At 37.3% G+C, this 24104-nt stretch overlaps 1 long non-coding RNA gene and 1 pseudogene across 1 annotated transcript in view; one reads left to right on the top strand and one right to left on the bottom strand.

The window, feature by feature from the left end:
* LOC126076290 (uncharacterized) overlaps positions 1-24104 on the bottom strand; it is a 308689-nt pseudogene that overhangs the window by 36544 nt on the left and 248041 nt on the right.
* The window catches only part of LOC126075305 (uncharacterized), a 32240-nt gene that overhangs the window by 7353 nt on the left and 783 nt on the right, over positions 1-24104 (top strand). Inside the window, exons 2-3 of the long non-coding RNA XR_007517154.1 lie at positions 8501-8658; positions 11487-11552. This is a non-coding gene — a long non-coding RNA (uncharacterized LOC126075305). The remainder of the gene's footprint in view (positions 1-8500; positions 8659-11486; positions 11553-24104) is intronic.

Here is a 24104-nt window from a genome sequence, read left to right as displayed (position 1 = left end):
AAGCAAAATTCTGCTGAAGATCATTCAAAAACGACTGCAGCAGTATATCGACAGGGAACTGCCAGAAATTCAGGCCAGTTTCAGAAGAGGACATGGAACCAGAGATATCATTGCTGATGTCAGATGGATCCTGGCTGAAAGCAGAGAATACCACAAGGATGTTTACCTGTGTTTTATTGACTATGCAAAGGCACTCCACTGTATCGATCATAACAAACTATGGATAACACTGTGAAGAATGGGAATTCCAGAACACTTAAATGTGCTCATGAGGAACCTTTATGTAGATCAAGAGGCAGTTGTTTGGACAGAACAAGGGGATACTGATTGGTTTAAAGTCAGGAAAAGGTGTGCGTCAGGGTGTTATTCTTTCACCATACCTATTTAATCTGTATGCTGAACAAATAATACGAGAAGCTGGGCTATATGAAGAAGGGTGGGTCATCAGGATTAGAAGAAGACTGATTAACAAACTGCATTATGCAGATGACACAACCTTGTATGCTGAAAGTGAAGATGACTTGAAGCACTTTCTGATGAAGATCAAAGACCACAGCCTTCAGTATGGATCAAAGACCACACCTCAACATAATGAAAACAAAAATCCTCACAACTGGACCAATGAGCAACATCATGATAAACGGAGAAAAGATTGAAGTTGTCAAGGATTTCATTTTACTTGGATCCACAATCAATAGCCATGGAAGCAGCAGTCAAGAAATCAAAAGATGCATTGCATTGGGCAAATCTGCTGCAAAGGACCTCTTCAAAGTGTTGAAGAGCAAAGATGTCACCCTGAAGACTAAGATGTGCCTGATCCAAGCCATGGTATTTTCAATCACATCATATGCATGTGAAAGCTGGACAATGAATAAGGAAGACCGAAGAAGAATGGATGCCTTTGAATTATGGTGTTGGCAAAGAATACTGAATATACCATGGACTGCCAAAAGAACGAACAAATCTGTCTTGGAAGAAGTGCGGCCGGAATGCTCCTTAGAGGCAAGGATGGCGAGACTGCATCTTATATAATTTGGACACATTGTCAGGAGGGATCAGTCCCTGGAGATGGACATCATGCTTGGCAGAGTACAGGGTCGGCGGAAAAGAGGAAGACTGTCAACAAGGTGGATTGACACAGTGGCTGCAACAATGAGCTGAAGCATAACAATGATTGTAAGGATGGCGCAGGACTGGGCAGTGTTTCGTTCTGTTGTGCATAGGGTCGCTATGAGTTGGAACTGACTCGATGGCACCTAATAACAACAACATATCCCTCATGAACTTAGATGCAAAAATCCTCAACAAAATTCTAGACAGTAAATTCAACAACATATTAAAAAAAAAAAAAATTCACCATGACCAAGTGGGATTTATACCAGGTATGCAGGAATATTTCAACACTCAAAAAACAATTAATGTAATCCATCACATAAATAAAGCAAAAGACAAGAATCACATGATTTTATCAATTGATGCAGAAAAGGCACTTCACAAAGTTCAACACCCATTCATGATAAAAACTCTCAGCAAAATAGGAATAGAAGGAAAATTCCTCAACATAATAAAGGGCATTTATACAAAGCCAATAGCCCACATCGTCCTAAATGGAGAGAGTCTGAAGGCATTCCCACTGAGATCGGGAACCAGACAAGGATGCCCTTTATCACCACTCTTCCTCAACATTGTGCTTGAGGTCCTAGCCAGAGCAAGTAGGCTAGATAAAGAAATAAAGGGCATCCAGATTGGCAAGGAAGAAGTCAAACTATCTCTACTTGCAGATGACATGATCTTATACACAGAAAACCCCAAGGAATCCTCCAGAAAACAACTGAAACTAATAGAAGAGTTCAGCGGAGTATCAGGATACAAGATAAAGAAAGAAAAATCAGTTGGATTTCTCTACACCAACAAAAACATTGCAGAGGAAATCACCAAATCAATACCATTTACAGTAGCTCCCAAGAAGGTAAAATACTTAGGAATAAATCTTACTAGGGATGTAAAAGACTTATACAAAGTAAACTATAAAACACTTCTACAAGAAACCAAAAGAGACCTACATAAGTGGAAAAACATACCTTGCTCATGGATAGGAAGACTTAACATTGTAAAAATATCTATTCTACCAAAAGTGGTCTATAGATTTAATACAATTCTGATCCAAATTCCAATGACATTTTTTAATGAGTTGGAGAAACAAATCACCAACTTCATATGGAAGGGAAACAGGTCCTGGATAAGTAAAACATTACTGAAAAAGAAGAACAAAGTGGGAGGCCTCACTCTACCTGATTTTAGAACCTATTATACTTTTTTTTTTTATACCACTACAGTAGTCAAAACAGCCTGGTACTGGTACAACAACAGATACGTAAACCAATGGAACAGGATTGAGAACTGAGACTTAAATCCATCCACATATGAGCAGTTGATCTTGACAAAGGCCACCAAACAGTTAAATGGGGGGAAAAAAAAACAGTCTTTTTAAAAAATGGTGCTGGCATAACTGGATATTCATCTGCAAAAAAAACGAAACAGGACCCATACCTCACACCATGTATGAAAACGAACTCAAAATGGATCAAAGACCTAAATATAAAGTCTAAAATGATAAAGATCATGGAAGAAAGAATAGGAACAATGTTAGGAGCCCTAATACAGGGCATAAACATTATACAAAACATTACTAACAATGCGGAAGAAAAACTAGATAACTGGGAGCTCCTAAAAATCAAACACCTATGCTCATCTGAAGACTTCACCAAAAGAGTAAAAAGGTTACCTACGGACTTGGAAAAAGTTTTTAGCTATGACATTTCTGCTCAGCGCATGATCTGTAAAATCTACATGATACTGCAAAAACTCAATTACAAAAAGACAAATAACCCAATTAAAAAATGGGCAAAAGATATGAATAGACACTTCACTAAAGAAGACATTCAGGTAGCTGACAGATACATGAGGAAATGCTCACGATCATTAGCCATTATAGAAATGCAAATCAAAACTACAATGAAATTCTATCTCACTCCAACAAAGCTGGCATTAATCGAAAAAACACAAAATAATAAATGTTGGAGAGGTTGTGGAGAGACTGGAACCCTTATACACTGCTGGTAGCAATATAAAATGGTACAACCACTTTGGAAATCGATTTGGCACTTCCTTGCAAAGTTAGAAATAGAACTAGCAAATGACCCAGCAATCCCACTCCTTGGAATATATACTAGAGAAATAAGAGCCTTTACATGAACAGATATATGCACACCCGTGTTCATTGCAGCACTGTTTACAATAGTAAAAAGATGGAAGCAACCAAGGTGCCCATCAATGGATGAATGGATAAATAAATTATGGTATATTCACACAATGGAATACTACACATCAATAAAGAACAGTGATGAATCTGTGAAACATTTCATAACATGGAGGAATCTGGAAGGCATTATGCTGAGTGAAATTAGTCAGTTGTAAAAGGACAAATATTGTATAAGACCACTATTATAAGAACTCAAGAAATAGTTTAAACAGAGAAGAAAATATTCTTTGATAGTTATGAGGGGGGTGGGGAGGGAGAGGGGTATTCACTAATTAGATAGTAGATAAGAACTACTTTAGGCTAAGGGAAAGACAACACACAATACAGGAGAGGTCAGCACAACTGGACTAATCCAAAAGCAAAGAAGTTTCCTAAATAAACTGAATGCTTCGAAGGCCAGGGTAGCAGGGGTGGGGGTTTGGGGACCATGGTTTCAGGGGATATCTAAGTCTACTGGCATAATAAAAATCTATTAAGAAAACATTTTTTTTAATAACTTTTATTAAGCTTCAAGTGAACATTTACAAATCCAATCAGTCTGTCACATGTAAGTTTACATACATCTCACTCCCTACTCCCACTTGCTCTCCCCCTCTTGAGTCAGCCCTTTCAGTCTCTCCTTTCTTGACAATTTTGCCGGCTTCCCTCTCTCTCTATCCTCCCATCCCCCCTCCAGACAAGAGTTGCCAACACAATCTCAAGTGTCCACCTGATATAATTAGCTCACTCTTCATCAGCGTCTCTCTCCCACCCGCTGACCAGTCCCTTTCATGTCTGATGAGTTGTCTTCGGGGATGGTTCCTGTCCTGTGCCAACAGAAGGTCTGGGGAGCATTGTCTCTGGGATTCCTCTAGTCTCAGTCAGACCATTAAGTTTGGTCTTTTTATGAGAATTTGGGGTCTGTATCCCACTGATCTCCTGCTCCCTCAGGGGTCCTCTGCTGTGCTCCCTGTCAGGGCAGTCATCGATTGTGGCCGGGCACCAACTAGTTCTTCTGGTCTCAGGATGATGTAGGTCTCTGGTTCATGTGGCCCTTTCTGTCTCTTGGGCTCTTAGTTGTCGTGTGGCCTTGGTGTTCTTCATTTTCCTTTGCTCCAGGTGGGTTGAGACCAATTGATGCATCTTAGATGGCCGCTTGTTAGCATTTAAGACCCCAGACGCCACATTTCAAAGTGGGATGCAGAATGTTTTCATAATAGAATTATTTTGCCAATTGACTTAGAAGTCCCCGCAAACAATGTTCCCCAGACCCCCGCCCTTGCTCCGCTGACCTTTGAAGCATTCATTTTATCCCGGAAACTTCTCTGCTTTTGGTCCAGTCCAATTGAGCTGACCTTCCATGTATTGAGTGTTGTCTTTCCCTTCACCTAAAGCAGTTCTTATCTACTGATTAATCAATAAAAAAACCCTCTCCCACCCTCCCTCCCTCCCCCCCTCGTAACCACAAAAGTATGTGTTCTTCTCAGGTTTACTATTTCTCAAGATCTTATAATAGTAGTCTTACACAATATTTGTCCTTTTGCCTCTGACTATTTTTGCTCAGCATAATGCCTTCCAGGTTCCTCCATGTTATGAAATGTTTCAGAGATTCATCACTGTTCTTTATCGATGCGTAGTATTCCATTGTGTGAATATACCACAATTTATTTACCCATTCATCCGTTGATGGACACCTTGGTTGCTTCCAACTTTTTGCTATTGTAAACAGAGCTGCAATAAACATGGGTGTGCATATATCTGTTTGTATGAAGGCTCTTGTATCTCTAGGGTATATTCCGAGGAGTGGGATTTCTGGGTTGTATGGTAGTTCTATTTCTAACTGTTTAAGATAACGCCAGATAGATTTCCAAAGTGGTTGGACCATTTTACATTCCCACCAGCAGTGTATGAGAGTTCCAATCTCTCCGCAGCCTCTCCAACATTTATTATTTTGTGTTTTTTGGATTAATGCCAGCCTTGCTGGTGTGAGATGGAATCTCATCGTAGTTTTAATTTGCATTTCTCTAATGGCTAATGATCGAGAGCATTTTCTCATGTATCTGTTGGCTACCTGAATATCTTCTTTAGTGAAATGTGTGTTCATATCCTTTGCCCACTTCTTGATTGGGTTGTTTGTCTTTTTGTGGTTGAGTTTTGACAGAATCATGTAGATTTTAGAGATCAGGCGCTGGTCGGAGATGTCATAGCTGAAAATTCTTTCCCAATCTGTAGGTGGTCTTTTTACTCTTTTGGAGAAGTCTTTAGATGAGCATAGGTGTTTGATTTTTAGGAGCTCCCAGTTATCGGGTTTCTCTTCATCATTTTTGGTAATATTTTGTGTTCTGTTTATACCTTGTATTAGGGCTCCTAGGGTTGTCCCAATTTTTTCTTCCATGATCTTTATCGTTTTAGTCTTTATATTTAGGTCTTTGATCCACTTAGAATTAGTTTTTGTGCATGGTGTGAGGTATGGGTCCTGTTTCATTTTTTTGCAAATGGATATCCAGTTATGCCAGCACCATTTGTTAAAAAGGCTATCTTTTCCCCAATTAATTGACGCTGGTCCTTTGTCAAATATCAGCTGCTCATACGTGGATGGATCTATGTCTGGGTTCTCAATTCTGTTCCATTGGTCTATGTGCCTGTTGTTGTACCAGTACCAGGCTGTTTTGACTACTGTGGCTGTGTAATAGGTTCTGAAGTCAGGTAAAGTGAGGCCTCCCACTTTCTTCTTCTTTTTCAGTAGTGCTTTGCTTATCTGGGGCTTCTTTCCCTTCCATATGAAATTGGTGATTTGTTCCTCTATCCCCTTAAAATATGACATTGGAATTTGGATCGGAAGTGCGTTAAATGTATAGATGGCTTTTGGTAGAATAGACATTTTTACTATGTTAAGTCTTCCTATCCATGAGCAAGGTATGTTTTTCCACCTAAGTATGTCCTTTTGAATTTCTTGTAGTAGAGCTTTGTAGTTTTCTTTGTATAGGTCTTTTACATCCTTGGTAAGATTTATTCCTAAGTATCTTATCTTCTTGGGGGCTACTGTGAATGGTATTGATTTGGTTATTTCCTCTTCGGTGTTCTTTTTGTTGATGTAGAGGAATCCAAGTGATTTTTGTATGTTTATTTTATAACCTGAGACTCTGCCGAACTCTTCTATTAGTTTCAGTAGTTTTCTGGAGGATTCCTTAGGGTTTTCTGTGTATATAATCATGTCATCTGCAAATAGTGATAACTTTACTTCTTCCTTGCCAATCCGGATACCTTTTATTTCTTTGTCTAGCCTAATTGCCCTGGCTAAGACTTCCAACACGGTGTTGAATAAGAGCGGTGATAAAGGGCATCCTTGTCTGGTTCCCGTTCTCAAGGGAAATGCTTTCAGGTTCTCTCCATTTAGAGTGATATTGGCTGTTGGCTTTGCATAGATGCCCTTTATTATGTTGAGGAATTTTCCTTCAATTCCTATTTTGGTAAGAGTTTTTATCATAAATGGGTGTTGGACTTTGTCAAATGCCTTTTCTGCATCAATTGATAAGATCGTGTGGTTTTTGTCTTTTGTTTTATTTATGTGGTGGATTACATTAATGGTTTTTCTGATATTAAACCAGCCTTGCATACCTGGTATAAATCCCACTTGATCATGGTGAATTATTTTTTTGATGTGTTGTTGGATTCTATTGGCTAGAATTTTGTTGAGGATTTTTGCATCAATGTTCATGAGGGATATAGGTCTATAATTTTCTTTTTTTGTAATGTCTTTACCTGGTTTTGGTATCAGGGAGATGGTGGCTTCATAGAATGAGTTGGGTAGTATTCCGTCATTTTCTATGCTTTGGAATACCTTCAGAAGTAGTGGTGTTAACTCTTCTCTGAAAGTTTGGTAGAACTCTGCAGTGAAGCCGTCCGGGCCAGGGCTTTTTTTTGTTGGGAGTTTTTTGATTACCGTTTCAATCTCTTTTTTTGTTATGGGTCTATTTAGTTGTTCTACTTCTGAATGTGTTAGTTTAGGTAGGTAGTGTTTTTCCAGAAATTCATCCATTTCTTCTAGGTTTTCAAATTTGTTAGAGTACAATTTTTCATAATAATCTGAAATGATTCTTTTAATTTCATTTGGTTCTGTTGTGATGTGGTCCTTCTCGTTTCTTATTCGGGTTATTTGTTTCCTTTCCTGTATTTCTTTAGTCAGTCTAGCCAATGGTTTATCAATTTTGTTAATTTTTTCAAAGAACCAGCTTTTGGCTTTGTTAATTCTTTCAATTGTTTTTCTGTTCTCTGATTCATTTAGTTCAGCTCTAATTTTTATTATTTGTTTTCTTCTGGTGCCTGATGGGTTCTTTTGTTGCACACTTTCTATTTGTTCAAGTTGTAGGGACAGTTCTCTGCTTTTGGCTCTTTCTTCTTTTTGTATGTGTGCATTTATCGATATAAATTGGCCTCTGAGCACTGCTTTTGCTGTGTCCCAGAGGTTTTGATAGGAAGTATTTTCATTCTTGTTGCTTTCTATGAATTTCCTTATTCCCTCCTTGATGTCTTCTATAACCCAGTCTTTTTTCAGGAGGGTATTGTTCATTTTCCAAGTATTTGATTTCTTTTCCCTAGTTTTTCTGTTATTGATCTCTTATTTTATTGCCTTGTGGTCTGAGAAGATGCTTTGTAATATTTCGATGTTTTGGACTCTGCAAAGGTTTGTTTTATGACCTAATATGTGGTCTATTCTAGAGAATGTTCCATGTGCGCTAGGAAAAAAAGTATACTTTGCAGCAGTTGGGTGGAGAGGTCTGTATAAGTCAATGAGGTCAAGTTGGTTGATTGTTGTAATTAGATCTTCCGTGTCTCTATTGAGCTTCTTACTAGATGTCCTGTCCTTCTCTGAAAGTGGTGTGTTGAAGTCTCCTACTATAATTGTGGAGGTATCTATCTCACTTTTCAATTCTGTTAAAATTTGATTTATGTATCTTGCAGCCCTGTCATTGGGTGCATAAATATTTAATATGGTTATGTCTTCCTGATCAATTGTCCCTTTTATCATTATATAGTGTCCTTCTTTATCCTTTGTGGTGGATTTAAGTCTAAAGTCTATTTTGTCAGAAATTAATATTGCTACTCCTCTTCTTTTTTGCTTATTGTTTGCTTGATATACTTTTTTCCATCCTTTGAGTTTTTGTTTGTGTCTCTAAGTCTAAGGTGTGTCTCTTGTAGGCAGCATATAGATGGATCGTGTTTAAGAAAACATTTTGCATCCCACTTCGGAGAGTGGCGCCTGGGGTCTTAAATGCTCGCAAGCAGCCATCTAAGATGCATCGATTGGTCTCAACCTACCTGGAGCAAAGGAGAATGAAGAGCACTAAGGACACAAGGTAATTATGAGCCCAACAGACAGAAAGGGCCACAAAACCAGAGACTACATCAGCCTGAGACCATAAGAACTAGTTGGTGTTCAGCTACAACCGATGACTGCCTTGACAGGGAACACAATGGAGAACCCCTGAGGGAGCAGGAGAGTAGTGGGATGCAGACCCCAAATCATTGTAAAAAGACCAGACTTAATGGTCTGACTGAGACTAGAAGGACCCCAGTGGTCATGGTCCCCAGACCTTCTGTTAGCCCAAGACAGAAACCATTCCCAAAACCAACTCTTCAGACAGGGATTAGACTGGACAATGGGATAGAAAAAGATGCTGGTGAAGAGTGAACTTCTTGGATGAAGTAGACACTTGAGACTATGTTGGCATCTCCTATCTGGAGGGGAGAGGGCAGAGGGGGTCAGAAACTAGCGGAATGGACACGAAAAGAGAGAGTGGAGGGAAGGAGAGTGCTGTCTCATTAGGGGAAGAGCAATTAGGAGTATATAGCAAGATGTATATAAATTTTTGTATGAGAGACTGACTTGATTTGTAAACTTTCACTTAAAGCACAATAAAAATAAAATAAAAAAATTTGGCTGCTTGACCAAAAGTTTAGCAGTTTGAATCTACCAGGCATTCCTTGGAAACCCTATGGGGCAGTTCTACTCTGTTCTGTAGGGTCACTATGAGTTGGAACTGACTTGAGGGCAGAAGGTTTAGGTTTTTTGTAAGCCTGCACCTGAGATGGCTTTTTTAGTAGTTTTTAAAGTTTGTTATTTTCAAACCAATCATTCATTGCTATCCTTTCATTGTATTGGAGATGGAGATGTCTTAATTCAGTTATATCATCGTGTAAGAAATATTGGGGGCAGGTGGTAGCCTGGAGACAGGCCTTAGAGGTGCAGGTATATTGGCTGCTGCTTTAGAACAGACCAAAAACACTGCATACTTTCCTGTTCTTTTCAGTCATGTGAAGTTAAAGGCTTATCCCTCTAGGGAGGGTAAGGAGATGTTTCTATGCTGGGGTCTAGGCAAAAACCCATTGATTTGGGGGAGGGAGAGAAGTAAAAAACCTGCCTCTGGTGGAAAGGTAGGAAAACTTTCTTGCCCCTGGTACATAAGCAAAGATACACTGCTTTTGGAAAAGTAGACACAAAACCCCTCTGTCTCTGATGAAGACTTTTGAGCTCAGGATCCTGCACCAATTCAAAGCAGAAGCCTGCAGCGGAGAGGCAGGCAATTCTCCCTCACGCTAGACCTGCCACGGATCCAAGGAAAAGAACAGAAACAATGCAAAGCCCTGCCCCTACAGGGTAGACATGCAGGGCCTGCCTAGCACTGAAGGCTGGACCAGGAGCATGGAACCCACCCCCTCACCTCCCACTATGAGCTCAGCATGGAGTAACAAGCAACTGAAGTCTCCTGCTGGAAGGTGCAAAAGCACTGAGGGATATTCACCTCTGTGGTACAGGATTATAGGGACTGTTGAAATTGAAGGTGATGCAGGAACACTGAGGGAAGCCTTTGGTATCTGTTGCCCAACACTTAGCACAATGTAAAGGCTGCCCTCCACCAGGGGAATTTGAAGCCTGTGGTACACGAAAGATAACAAGAACAACTATGAGTCAAAACCCATTTCCAAATCGACTTCTAGCTAAATTGACTCAACCACCCACAAGGATAGCCCTACAGAAGGAGAGGAATGCTCATTTCCACGTGCAAATAATATGTGCCTCACGGTCTACTGCTCTTTTATATGTAATATTCACTGTTCAATCAAAAATTTGAGACTCTTCAAAAGAGAAAAACAACAAATAACTCATTATCCAGAGATAAAGCTTCTAGTAAAACAGAGATGACTTAGATGTTGGAGCTATCAGACAGGTACTTTAAAATAACTATGATTAATGTGTGGTAGAAAAGATGAACAAAAAGCCCGAGCAGATGGAGAATTTCAGCAAAGAGACAGAGACTGTAAACAACGCTGCTATGAATCTTCTTGTGTCTGTGTGCGCGCGTGCACGCGTGTCAGATCATATAAAATACATATAATCCGGGCATATAAGCACACACTTCTGTATTTTCCTAGATTCGTAATTGCTGGCTTGTAAGACTGTGTGTTTGCTGGTTTAAGTATGGACAAAGTATTTTCAAAATGGTTGTACATTTCTTTAAGATGTGTACAAGAGTTTTCCTTATTTCATGTTCTTGTAAACACTTGGTATTGTTCGTTTTTAAATTTTACCCATTTATCTCATTGTATTTTAGGTTGCATTTCCCTGATAATTAATGAAGCTGAGCATCTTTTCATATGTTTATTGGCCATCTGAATATTCTCATTTGTGAAGTTTTTATGCAAGTCATTTGCCAGTTTTTCTATTGTCTTTTACTTCTTGCTCTATAAAAATTCTTATATTTCTGAAATGAACGCTTTGTTGTTTAGATGTTTTATAAATATCTTCCCAGTGGCTTTTTTTCTTACTTAAAAAATGGCAAAAACTACTAAATTCATGCATTCAGATTTATTAGTCATTTCCTTTATAATATGTTCAATTTATGAAGTTTCTATATAGCCTGATGTCAGGAAGGTACTCTTCTATAGCATTTTACAGAATATTTTTTAAACTTTTTATTTCCATATAAATAAACAATTGTCCTAGCAACATTTATTGAAGACCATCTTTGTGGTCACTACTGTGCAGTGCCACTTATCAAGAAATCAATGATCCATATTTTCATGGGTCTATTTCTAAACTCTCTATTCTGTTTCATTGTTGTACTTTTCTGTCATTGTTCCAATATCACACTGTCTTAGTTACTGTAGTTATTTCCATTTTTAGGGTAAATGTCAGAAGAAACAGCTAAGAGAGTTCAATCTGAATCTGCTGAACAGTAATAAAAGATGGGTAAGAAAAGTGCCCCCTCCTCCCTTTTTTAACTTATAAACTCAAGAGTGTGGTCTAGGGGCTGGTGCCCATCCAGAACCATTTTTGTTACTGGTTTATGACTAGAAAAGTATGAATTAACTCAACAGCAATGCATTTTTTTATGTACAGAAATTAAGAATAAGTTTAAAAAATTTTTATAGCACTATGATAAATTTTATGTCTCTGGCATCTAATAATAATAAATTGGGCTTATATGTCTTTGTTTTATCTTTAATTTCACTTTTCTAGTAACTCATTTTCATTACATTTTATAAAATTAGCAATCCATGATGGCTTGGAAATTTTTTAAAAAGAACAGATTCTTTATCAAAAGAAGTTTGAGAAACACTCTATTACCTTTTTATAAATTAAAAAAAAAATTCAAAACTAAAATAAAAAGTTGTTTGTGATATGTTCAGAAGACTCATAAGGTGACTTATTTTTAAAATATATTGTAAGTTAAGAAATTTAATATAAATATTTAAGCATGGTTCCCATTTGGGCAACATCCTTTAATATGCTGCTCAACAATCCATCTAAACCTTGCCCTTTCTTTTATTTTAGAGAATTCAGTGTCTATGAGTGTCTGAAAAGTTATTTAGCAAACTAGTCTAAACTAATTGGGCTTTTGGTGAGTGCCAGATTTTTTTTCTCACGAATATAAGTATTCCATAACAGGTACTTCTCCAATGTTGGTGAAGGTTCTAGACCCCCGACTTCTGCAAACTCACTACCAGATGGTTCTGTTCATTGCAGGTGAAAGAAAATCTCTGACCACATTCCTCAGAAAATGAACATGATCAGCCCCAAGGAGGCAGAAGCAATCATAAAATGTTTGTAGGTTGGGAAATCTTCTCTCTGCCCTCTGGTATCTTGTTCAACACTTTCATGCATGTCTTATTCCCAAGCACATGACATTCTCACTGTAGAACTGGCAGGCCTTGTAATCAGCTCTTGAGGCAGGATATTTTATGAAGTGGAGAAAAACTGAATCAGTAGTTCTGAACCTCTACGGCCATGCATCCTGTTATACTACTTGCAACTAATCATTTACCTTAAACAGCAACCATACTGGCAATCAACAATATTGAAATATAATTTATATGTGATAAAATTTACTCATTTTAAGTGTACAGTTCTATGAGTTAATCCTTCATGGGTGTAAGTGTAAGTCTCCCATATATAGTTTTTTTTGTGTGCTAATTAGTCAAACCTAGCTAGCTGAATCAGATTAAGATCATTAATATGCTAAATGATTGGTCAAAATGTTTCAATTCAGATTAACCTGTTCATAAACACTTCTCAATCTAATATAAATATTACATGTGTTCCTTAGATAGACAGATAGCTGCAGTCAACTAGATGCCAACTCATGATGACTTTAACACACAAAATATTTTCCACTTCTGCATCATCCTCCCCATCCCTGGCATGTTCAAGTCCGTCGTATATGATTTCCTTAAGGTAGAATATGAAATTATTACAAATATTTGGGGCAAGAAAAAAAAAAGAGCTTGTGCAGTTTTGCCACCAGCTTATATTCAATGCCACTGACCTAGGCAAGGAGCTCTGGAAATATGAACATTTTTTTGGAAGGATATCAGTTTCCCAATTTGGTTGTTCATAACTTCACTATTAATTTTTTTTACTGTAGTCATATATATATTTTTTCTTTTCTTTTTTTATGTTTCCCATTAGTATAAAACCAAAAAGAAAAGTCCATTTGCCGTCAAGTAGATTCTGACTCATGGTGACCCCATGTGAGTCAGAACGGAGCCAAGTTCCATGGGGTTTTCAGTGACTGATTTTTCAGAAGTAGATCACCAGGCCTTCTTCTGAGGTGCTTCGGGGTGGACTCAAACATCTAACCTTTCCATTAGCAGCTTCAATTTGCACCACCCAGGGACTTCTTAGTATTAGACAGGCTAACAAACATTTTCTGTAATGGGCCAGATAGTAAATATTTTAAGCTTTGTGGGCCGTAGGGTCGCTGTTGCAACTACTCAGCTCTGCTGATGTAGTGTAAAAGCAGTCATAGACAATACACAAAGGAAAAAGCATGGCTGTATTCCAACAATTTACTTACAAAACCAGGTGGTAGGCAGGATTTGTCTGTGGGCTACCTAGTAGTCCCTAACCTACTATTAGCTCGTGTTAAGGTGTCAATTTTTTTTTTTTTTTTTTGTAATAGTGATATCAATAATAAGTAGATTTTCAGGGCAGCATTCAAAAGCTTACTTTCCATGAATACCAACAGTATTATTTCAACTAAGATTACAAAAAAACAGAACCCACTGCTGTCGAGTCGATTCCAACTCATAGTGACCCTATAGGACAGAGTAGAACTGCCCCATAGAGTTTCCAAGGAGCGCCTGGTGGATTCAAACTGCCAACCTCTTGGTTAACAGCTGTAGCACTTAACCACTATGCCAGCAGGGTTTCCCAACTAAGATTAACTACACTTATAACCTTTTTTTTTTTTTATAACCTGGAATACCAGAAGCACATATATTCTTCCCACCATTCCAGCCAGACCTCTACAACTGTGTTATTTCAGGGCAGATAGTGAATCCATTGGGAGATAGTTTAAAGGACTAATAATTGATTAATTCATTAAATCTTCAACAACATTCCTGCATTAGAGAAGACACTTGTCTGGATCAATGAATTTTCAGGTATTTCCATTTGAGAAACAAAGAAAGCCTCAAAGAAAATTGTGACTTGTAACCCGACTTACTTATTTGTAGGAATATTTTCCCCCACTGGGGATTGATTGTTAAAGGGAATTTCATTAAAAGAAATTATTATAAATAATGCAAATATCAACTTATTAATAATTTACATTCTTTCAGGACCTTCTATGTGCCATGTACTTTATATACACACACATCAATGTTTACTGGAACTATACAAAGCAAAATTTTGCCATGGCTTATGATAATATCAACTTAATTTGTTTTGACTATTGCTCATTTAATATGACCTTTACTGTAATTTCTTCTTGAATCCTTGAGCTATTTAGTTTCATTCCATCCCATATATGCTCTGCCCTAGAAATGTAGGCTATTTGCCAGACATATACTTGCCCCAAGCCTTTCTCCTGGAGCAAGCATGTGTTGATTTTAGGAACCTTCCATGTGCCAAGCCCTCTTTTTCAGCTTCAATTTTGTTTCTTGTAATCATGCTATCGGTAGGGTAGGCTGATGTAGCAAATAGAACCACAGAACATATGAGTATTTTTTACCCCAGGATTCAAGCAGGGTGGTCATTTCACCTCACTTTTTACCCTGAATCTGTTAACCTACACCATATCTATTCCCTTGCTTCCCATGGCTTTAAAATGCGTAACAAACTGTGTGAATTGGGCCATCTTATTTGAATTGTGAATCTTTCTGTTCCCTAACCTCCAGGATAGCTTTCCTGCTAAATCCTAGAGTTACTGATGAGTTTCTATCTGCCAACTCCCAAAGTTTTATAACATTATACAGAACTATTTAGCATTTTTTTAAATAAATTTTAATGGTAATGTGTTTTGAATATATAATTACCTTTTTTTCGTATCATTCACAAAAAGAGTATTTGAAGAATAAAAAAAAAAGACGAGCATTATCCTACAGATTTCTGCTTCACATTCTTTTTAGGTATCCAGCAGCACTATTTAACTCTTATTTGCCTAAATATCTCCTCTTAGAGTATGGCCAGGAGCATCTAGTGTTTATAGTGAAATATGCATATTTTGGAGATTCCTTTCCTTATCCTAATGTGCTCTCCGTCTAGAAAAATCATGCCTTCCTTTTAGACCAATTAGTTTGGAAGGAATACGCAGGGTCCACTGCACCAAAAAGAATTGGTTGGCATTCAACCATTTCAGGAGATAGCATATGATCAAGGACTGATGGCATGGAAGGAAGAAGGCCAACCTGCACTGAAGGCATTGGTGAAAAACATGACTCCAGGAATTGACAGAATACCAGCTGAGATGTTTCAATAAACGGATGCAGCACTGAAGTGCTCATTCATCCCTGCCAAAAATTTGGAGAATAGCTGCCTGACTAACCGACTGGAAGAGATCCATATTTGTGCCCATTGCAAAGAAAAGTGATGCAACAAAATGTGGAAATTATCAAACAGTATCATTAATATCACAGACAAGGGAAATTTTGCTGAAGATCATTCAAAAGTCGTTGCAACCTAACATCCACGGGGAACTGCCATAAATTCAAGTTGGATTCAGAAGAGGACATGAAATGAAGGATATTATTACTGAAGTCAGATGAATCTTGGCCAAAAGTGGAGAATAACAGAAAGATGTTTACCTGTGTTTTATTGACTCTGCAAGTGCATTCGACTGTGTGGATCATAACAAATTATGGATAACATTGCGAAGAACGGGAATTCCAGAACACTTAGAGTAGTCTTGAAGTTTATCCTGTTGAAGCAGAAGTGTTAAAAGCCACTACGTAATTAGTTCCTGCTCTTTTTTCTCTGCCATGAAATGTTAGGTCCTAAATAAAGACTGTTTAAGTCTCAGTCTGGAAGAGTACACACAGAGAAGAGTCACAGCAGCCCACTCACAGATGCCAACATGCAATGTGAGTGAGAAATAAATATTGTTTGATGTTTTTGTTACTGCCAGAAATCTAATACAGTGCATTTATTATGCTGCTAAAATTTATCAGTGAAAAATTATTTATCATATAAACACTTGGTAGCAAGTAATATGTTCTAAGCCTAGTACAGTGTCACTCAATAGTTATTTAATAATTATTTAATAAATAAATGGATGAATGAATAAATAAAAGAAAGCTGGATGATATCATAGGATATAATGTTGCCTACATGTGTTTGAGAGGGAGAAAAATGGTGTCATGGATTGAATTGTGTTCCCCAAAGATATGTGTATCAATTTGGCTAGTCCATGATTCCCAGTATTGTGTGGTTGTCCTCCATTCTGTGATTGTAATTTTCCTGTATGTTGTAAATCCTAATCTCTGCCTGTGGTTAATGAAGTGAGATTGGATTATGTTAAAGAGGATCAGGGTGGGATTGTAACACCCTTACTAAGGTCGCATCCTTGATCCAATGTAAAGGCAGTTCCCCTGGGGTGTGGCCTGCACCACCTTTTATCTTACAAGAGATAAAAGGGAAAGAAGTGAACAGAGAGTGAGGACCTCATACCACCAAGGTAGTGGTACCAGGAGCAGAGCATTTCCTTTGGACCCAGTGTTCCTGTGCTGAGAAGCTCCTAGTCCAGGGGAAAATTGATGAGAAGGACCTTCCTCCAGAGCTGACAGAGACAGAAATCCTTACCCTGTAGTTGACACCCTGAATTTTTACTTGTAGCCTACTAAACTTTGAGAAAATAAATTTCTCTTTGTTAAAGCCATCCACTTATGGTATTTCGTTATAGCAGCACTAGATAACTAAGACAAGTGGTTAAGGTCATTTTGGACTACTTATGGATGTGGAACAGATTGGGTCCTAGGAAGGTGGGAACAACATAAAGCAATTAGCCCAACTCTGTGCAATGCCATTTGCCGAAGAATCTGTAACTAAATCAGTCTAGAAAACAGAGAGTTTGGTAAAGTTTGAATAATGAGTCTTGCTTGTCTTGCTCTCAGGGAATATTTAATAAATATCTGTTGATCATAATGCTATTTTAAATAACATTTTATGAAAAATGTATAGTCTTATTAAAATAAGGAAATAAAATAGGACCCAGGGATATCCCATCAAAGACTAAAATATTTCTTTGATTAGTAGATGATTAAAAAATTTCACGTTACTAAATCAAGGCCACTGCAATTCAATTTACTTGATTCATTTATTTGGGGGAACACACTTTAGCTTTAGTTATTTATGACAATTTTAAGTATGGTCACAAATTTATTGCCTTGTTTGGAAAGTATAATTAAAACTCTGGGAGATCTTAATATTATTAATATAAGGATAAATCTGAAAGCGCATTTGTGAAAATGGGGGCACTAATGGCTTAGAAGAAGAATTGATGCCTTTAAATTACAGCTTTGGTGAAGAATATTGAATATACCATAGACTGCCAGAAGAGCAAACAAATCTGTCTTGGAAGAAGTACAGCCAGAATGCTCCTCAGAAGCAAGGATGGCGAGACTTCGGCTAATGTACTTTGGACGTATTATCAGGAGGGACCAGTCCTTGGAGAAGGACATCATGCTTGGTAAAATACAGGATCAGCAAAAGAGAGGAAGACCCTCAGTCAGGTGGATTGACACAGTGGCTGCAAAATGGCTCAAATATAGCAACATTTGTGGGGATTGGCACAGGGCGAGGCAGTGTTTCACTGTTTTACATAGGGTCACTATGAGTTGGAACCGACTCAATGGCACCTAACAACAACAACAGCTAATAGCTGCCTTTATCTTTTAGCAAGTTTAAACACTATGTACATATGAATGAATCACTTATATGCAGAAGAGTTAAAGTTGGTATAAAATCAGTCTTCTTGGGGCTGCTACCATGTTCTTTTTTTTTCAATATTGTAGGCAGGTACTACTCCAATGATCTCACCAATGGAACTTTGGGAGAAGAGTAAAATGTAGCATGATACCTATTATTCATTTTTTAGAAGATTTTCCTAGACACTATAGTTGTTCTATAGTCTGTGATAAGAAATTTGGAAGACAACTACCTGGCCAACTGACTAAAAGAGATTCGTATTTGCGCACATTCCAAAGGAAGGTGATCCAATAGACTGTGAAAATTGTCAAATAATATCATTAATATCACACACAAGTAAAATTGTGCTGAAGATAATTCAAAAGTGGTTGCAGCAGTATGTCAATAGGGAACTGAGAAAAATTTAAGCCAGATTTAGAAGAGGATGTGGAACTGGGGATATCATTGCTGATGTCAGATGGATCCTGGCAAAAAGCAGAGAATACTAGAAAGATGTTTACCTATGTTTTATTGACTATGCAAAGGCATTCAACTGTGTGGATCATAACAAAACATCAATAACATTGTGGAGAATGGGAATTCCAGAACACTTAATTGTGCTCATGAGGAGCCTGCACATAGGTCAAGAGGCAGTCTTTCAAACAGAACAAGGGAATACTGCGTGGTTTAAAGTCATGAAAGGCATCCATCAGGGCATATCGTTTCACCATACTTATTCAGTATGTATGCTGAGCAAATGATCCGAGAAGCTGGACTATATGAAGAAGAACATGGCATCAGGATTAGAGGAAGGCTCATTAACAACCTGCAATATGCAGATGACACAACCTTGCTTGCTGAAAGTGAAGAGGACTTGAAGCACTTACTGAGAAAGATTAAAGATTACAACCTACAGTACAATCCTCACAACTGGACCAATAAGCAGCATCATGATAAACAGAGGAAGACTGAAGTTGTCAAAGATTTCATTTTACTTGGGTCTACAATCAACAGCCATGGAAGCAGCAGTTAAGAAATAAAATGACATATTGCATTGGGCAAATGTGCTGCATAAAACCTCTTTAAAGTATTTAAAAGCAAAGATGACATTTTGAGGATAAAGTGCACCTGACCCAAGCCATGATATTTTCAATTGCATTATATGCATGTGAAAGATGGACAATGAATAAGGAAGATGGAAAAAGAATTGATACCTTTGAGTTATGGTGCTGGTGAAGAATATTAAATATGTCAGAAGAACAAACAAATCTATCTTGGAAGAAATACAGCCAGAATGCTCCTTAGAAGCAATTATGGCGAGACTTTGTCTCAAGTACTTTTGCCATGTTATCAGAAGGTATCAGTTACTGGAAAAGGACATACTGCTTGGTAAAGAAGAGGGTCAGGGAAAGAGAGGAAGGCACTCAACAAGATGGATTGACACAGTGGCTGCAATGATGGGCTCAAGCATAGCAGCAATTATAATGATAGTCCAGGACCAGACAGTGTTTCATTTTGTTGTACATAGCGTCACTATGAGTAGGAACCAACTCAATGACACCTAACAACAACAACAACAATAGCTGTTCCAAGCCTGAAAGAAGTTGTTAGTCAAAACATATGCATACACACACACACACACACATATATACATATATATATATATATACTTCTTATAAGTCACTTTAAGGACTATGGTGTGCCTGACCCAAGCCATGGTGTTTTCAGTTGCCTCATGCATGGGAAACCTGGACAATGAACGAGGAAGACCGAAGAACTGATGACTTTAAATTACGGTGTCATCTGAGAATATTGACTATACCGTGGACTGCTGGAAGAGCAAACAAATCGATCATGGAAGAAGTACAGCCAGAATACTCCTTAAAAGCAAAGATGGCAAGACTTTGTCTCATTTACTTTGGACATTTTATCAGGAAGACCAGGAGACACCAGTCCCTGGAGAAGGACATCATGTTTGGTAAAATAGAGGGTCAGTGAAAAAGAGGAAGACCCTCAATGAGATGGATTGACACAGTGGCTGCCACAATGGGCTCAAGCATAACAACGATTGTGAGGATGGAAAAGGACTAGGCAGTGTTTCGTTCCATTATATGTAGGGTCACTATGAGTCGGAATCTACTTGACAGAACCTAACAACAACAACATCCTTCTTCTAAGTTGCAGATTGATCTGTTAAGAGAGAAAAACTATAACAATTGCAGTATTTTCTCACCTAATCAATGAATTACTAAAAGTATAAACACAAAGCCCAAATATTAACTATTTACTTTATTGCTACAGAAAATGCATTTGAAGCATTTGGTTAAAGAAAAAGATGCCTCATATGAATCTTTGGGAGTCTTTGCTACATAGCCATTCAGTTAGATGATTGATATACTAACTACAGAAGATGAAGACATTTGACAATTTTCTGAGAAAACTCTTGTACTGTATATATATATATATATATGTATGTTTGTATATATGTTCACAAACCAGATTTTTTTATTCCTAGTGTTAGAGAAAACCCTAAAAATACTCAGATTTGAAATAAAATAAAATAAATAAAGACAGTATTAGTTAGTTAGATGGCAAAAGCATGTGGGTGAGGGCAGAAGGAGAGCATTTCATTTAGAAATACCAGCATTTGAGAATATAGAATATAAAGATGTATAAATGGTGAAAGGTTTGAAGAAGTTTATTTAAGTTCTGTTTTCAGAAAAACACTATAAAGTAAAAACCTCAAAAAAAAAAAAAGTAGGGATGTAGGGAAATAGAAATAAAAATAATGTTTTTCATAGGCCATTTAAATTCCCATGGCAGCTAGCCATCTGCTTTAAGTTTATCACTTTGTTCAAGGACTTCAGTATTATTTCAGAGTCCTTGCTTATTAAGAGTCCTTGCTTGTCAAAAATATTTAAATATTCCAAATTTTGTTCTCCACACTCATGCCCACTTTACTGATCTTTTAAGGTAATTCACATCAAACTGTGTCTGTCTGAAACTGATGTGGTTAGGTGAAATACAGCTATTTCTCATATATATTTTAGAAGTGCTTGCACCCTAAATAGGAATCTTTTGTAAGATGAGGACTGAGATTACTTCTAAGTCAACACTTTATTCTGTATTTTAAAGCAAATCTGTGCTAATGGAAAGGATCATTTTCCAGCATGAATTAAATTATTGTGCTCTATATTTCCTGCTGGAAAGAGTAGGTTACTGGCAAAATGATGTTACTTTTGGGTTTTGATAGCACAGAGTTTCAAGCTGTTCCCTTCAAATTCAGAGAAACTCAAATATATTATATTAGTGAATTCTCAAGAGAAATATTAGGCGCTCCGTGATATTTCACCAGGCACATTCACGGGACTTCTAATAAAATCTATAATTTTTGAAAATCAAACAGTCAAGTAATGAAATACCTTTATTTTCAGTAAAGTAGGAAACATGCATCTACTTCATCACTGAGAAGCATATTTCATTTCTCCAGCAAGAAAATAGTCTATCAGAGATACTTCTATTACAGAAGGATCTTTAAATGCCAACTGGTGAAGCTTATACAATAAGAAGTAGGTGAAATGTTTAGACTATTCACAGATTCCGACTCATAGTGACCCTATAGGACAGAGTAGAACTGCCCATAGGATTTCCAAGGAGTGGCTGGTGGATTTGAACTGCCAAACTTTTGATTAGCAGCCGCAGCTCTTAACCACTGCACCACCAGGGCTCCTAATACAGCCTTAAGAATAAATTAAAACAAACCAAAACATGAATTTGCAACACAAACAACATAAGGCTGAGTTTTGAAGTTACATAATGATTTCACTATGTGAAAACAAAACAATAGCTAAAGAGTTAGGGCTCCTTTACATAGCAAATATCCTAGTTTATTTAAAACAGATTTTGTTTTTTAAATTTTGATTTGCATATGACTTTGCAGAAACACATTTAATCTTTACAGCAAGGTTAGTAGATATGTAAAGGCATCAGTATTAATAATAAACATGTATTTGGCACCTTTGAGGCTGTCCTAGATTCCAAGGAGTTGATTATCATGACAGTGTCCACTAAGTAAGAATAATAAATCAAAGTAATCTCACCCTAATAATGGATGGTCATTATTAATATCATACCAACTACTCAAATTTGATTTGCTTTCAAATTTGCATAGCAATTTCTTGTGTAGTCTTTTTTAAGGTGAGGTACAATGTCAAGGAGAATGGAGTTTGGAGAGCTTACTCAGTATTCTAGAGGCAGGCCTTCTAACTTCAATTTTAGCATTAACATAGCGGTGGAATAATGAGCTATGTGAAAAGTAATTATTTTAAGTGGATTAATGTAAAGTTTGATAAATAAATACTTGTATCTCCTATCTGCTCTCTCTTAGTATGTTTAGTCCATTCATCACAGAACTTCTTACTTTTAAAGCATAACAGATACACAGCTTGATTTTCAAGCCTGAGGTTCAATCTTTCAACAAGTATTTATTAAGCACTAAACACTAAGGAGGAGACCCTGGTGGTGTAGTGGTTAAGTGCTGCAGCTGCTAACCAAAAGGTCAGCAGTTCAAATCCACCAGATGCTCCCTGGAAACTATGGGGCAGTTCTACTCTGTCCTATAGGGTCCCTATGAGTCGGAATTGACTTGACAGCACTGGGTTTGTTTTTTTTTTTGGTTTTTTTTTAAACACTAAGGAAAAAGCAGTTAACAAGACAGAAATAACTCCTTTTCTCATGCCCTATCATCTACTATAGTGTTAATTAAAAGGGCATCTTTGAAGGTGCTTAAAAAAAAAAAAACAAACCAGTGCCGTCGAGGTGTCTTCTAAGGACACAAAGTTCTCTGTTTAAAGACTTTCAAAATTTGTGTTTTCATTTTATTGATAATCTAAAATGATAAATATAACTATATTTGAAACTAGCACTGTCCACTAGAACTTCCTAAGGTAATAAAAATATTCCATTTTGCACAGTCCAGTATAATAGTGTTATGGACTGAATTGGGTCTCCCAAATAGATATGTTGAAGTCCTAAGCTTTGGTACTTGTGAACATGACCTCTTTTGGAAATAGGATCTTTGAAGATATTACCAGTTATGTTAATGTAGTCATACCAGAGTATGGTAAGTCCTAATCCAATTTGAGTAATGCCCTTATAAAAAAGAAGAGACAGAGGGGGACAAAAGCCCTGTGAAGATGCAGCTGCAAGCCAAGGAACACCTGACGCTACCAGAAGCTGAGACAAGAAAGGATCTTTGCCTAGGGCCTTCGTAGGAAGCATGGCCCTGCCGACACCCCAAATTCAGACTTCTATCCCTATCCCCTCCCTTCTATTGCTAGAGCGGCAATAAAGGAGCATTCTTTTCAACCACACTTAGGATACTCTCGGAAAGAGTTTGTGATGAATATGTTGTTCTCCCTCTTATTATATTTCAAAGGATGTTTAAGGACTAATTAATTATAGATTGAATATACCCTTGAAAGTGTTTAACTTCTCCATCCTCTAACCTGGCTCAACATTCACTTACGTTCTAATTAGAAAACAGAAAAATGAAATAGACCCATTTGGTCTGGAAAAGTGGCTGGAGACCCTAGGATATTCTAAAGAGACGTGCTCTCAGAATTTTCCACTGCTGATATTCTCCTCTCTCATGACAACACAGGAATTGCTTGTTATTTTTCACAAAAGAATCAACTGTACCTTGCAAAACAGAAAATACAAAGTGCTAGGGTGGATATGAAAAAGCTAAATGGAAGAGGTGGATTATTATGTGTTTTTAATAATGCGCTGTGCAAAAAAATAAAAAAGCTAATTCACATCTTATTTGGATGGGAGGGCACCTTCTTCCCGCCAAGTATGTTTAGCGAATGATGTGATCACCTTAGTAGCCTCACGATGGTGCTATTTCCTGGTTTTTCAGGATCAGATGAGAAAAAGAATGGCTGGTTTTTCACAGCTTCCAAATTTTAATTTTTCTCTAAGGGGTTGTTTATAAAAAGAGAAAAGAAACATGGATTTATATACTGTGAACATATACAATTAAAGGTATTTTTACTTTATTTTAATATAATCAAATATATTATGCAAGATATTAATAATATCGCTTATATTTATAAA

The sequence above is a fragment of the Elephas maximus genome, chromosome 4, assembly GCF_024166365.1.
Source record: "Elephas maximus indicus isolate mEleMax1 chromosome 4, mEleMax1 primary haplotype, whole genome shotgun sequence".
Taxonomy (NCBI): Eukaryota; Metazoa; Chordata; class Mammalia; order Proboscidea; family Elephantidae; genus Elephas; species Elephas maximus.
This window is presented reverse-complemented; position numbering and strand designations above follow the sequence as displayed.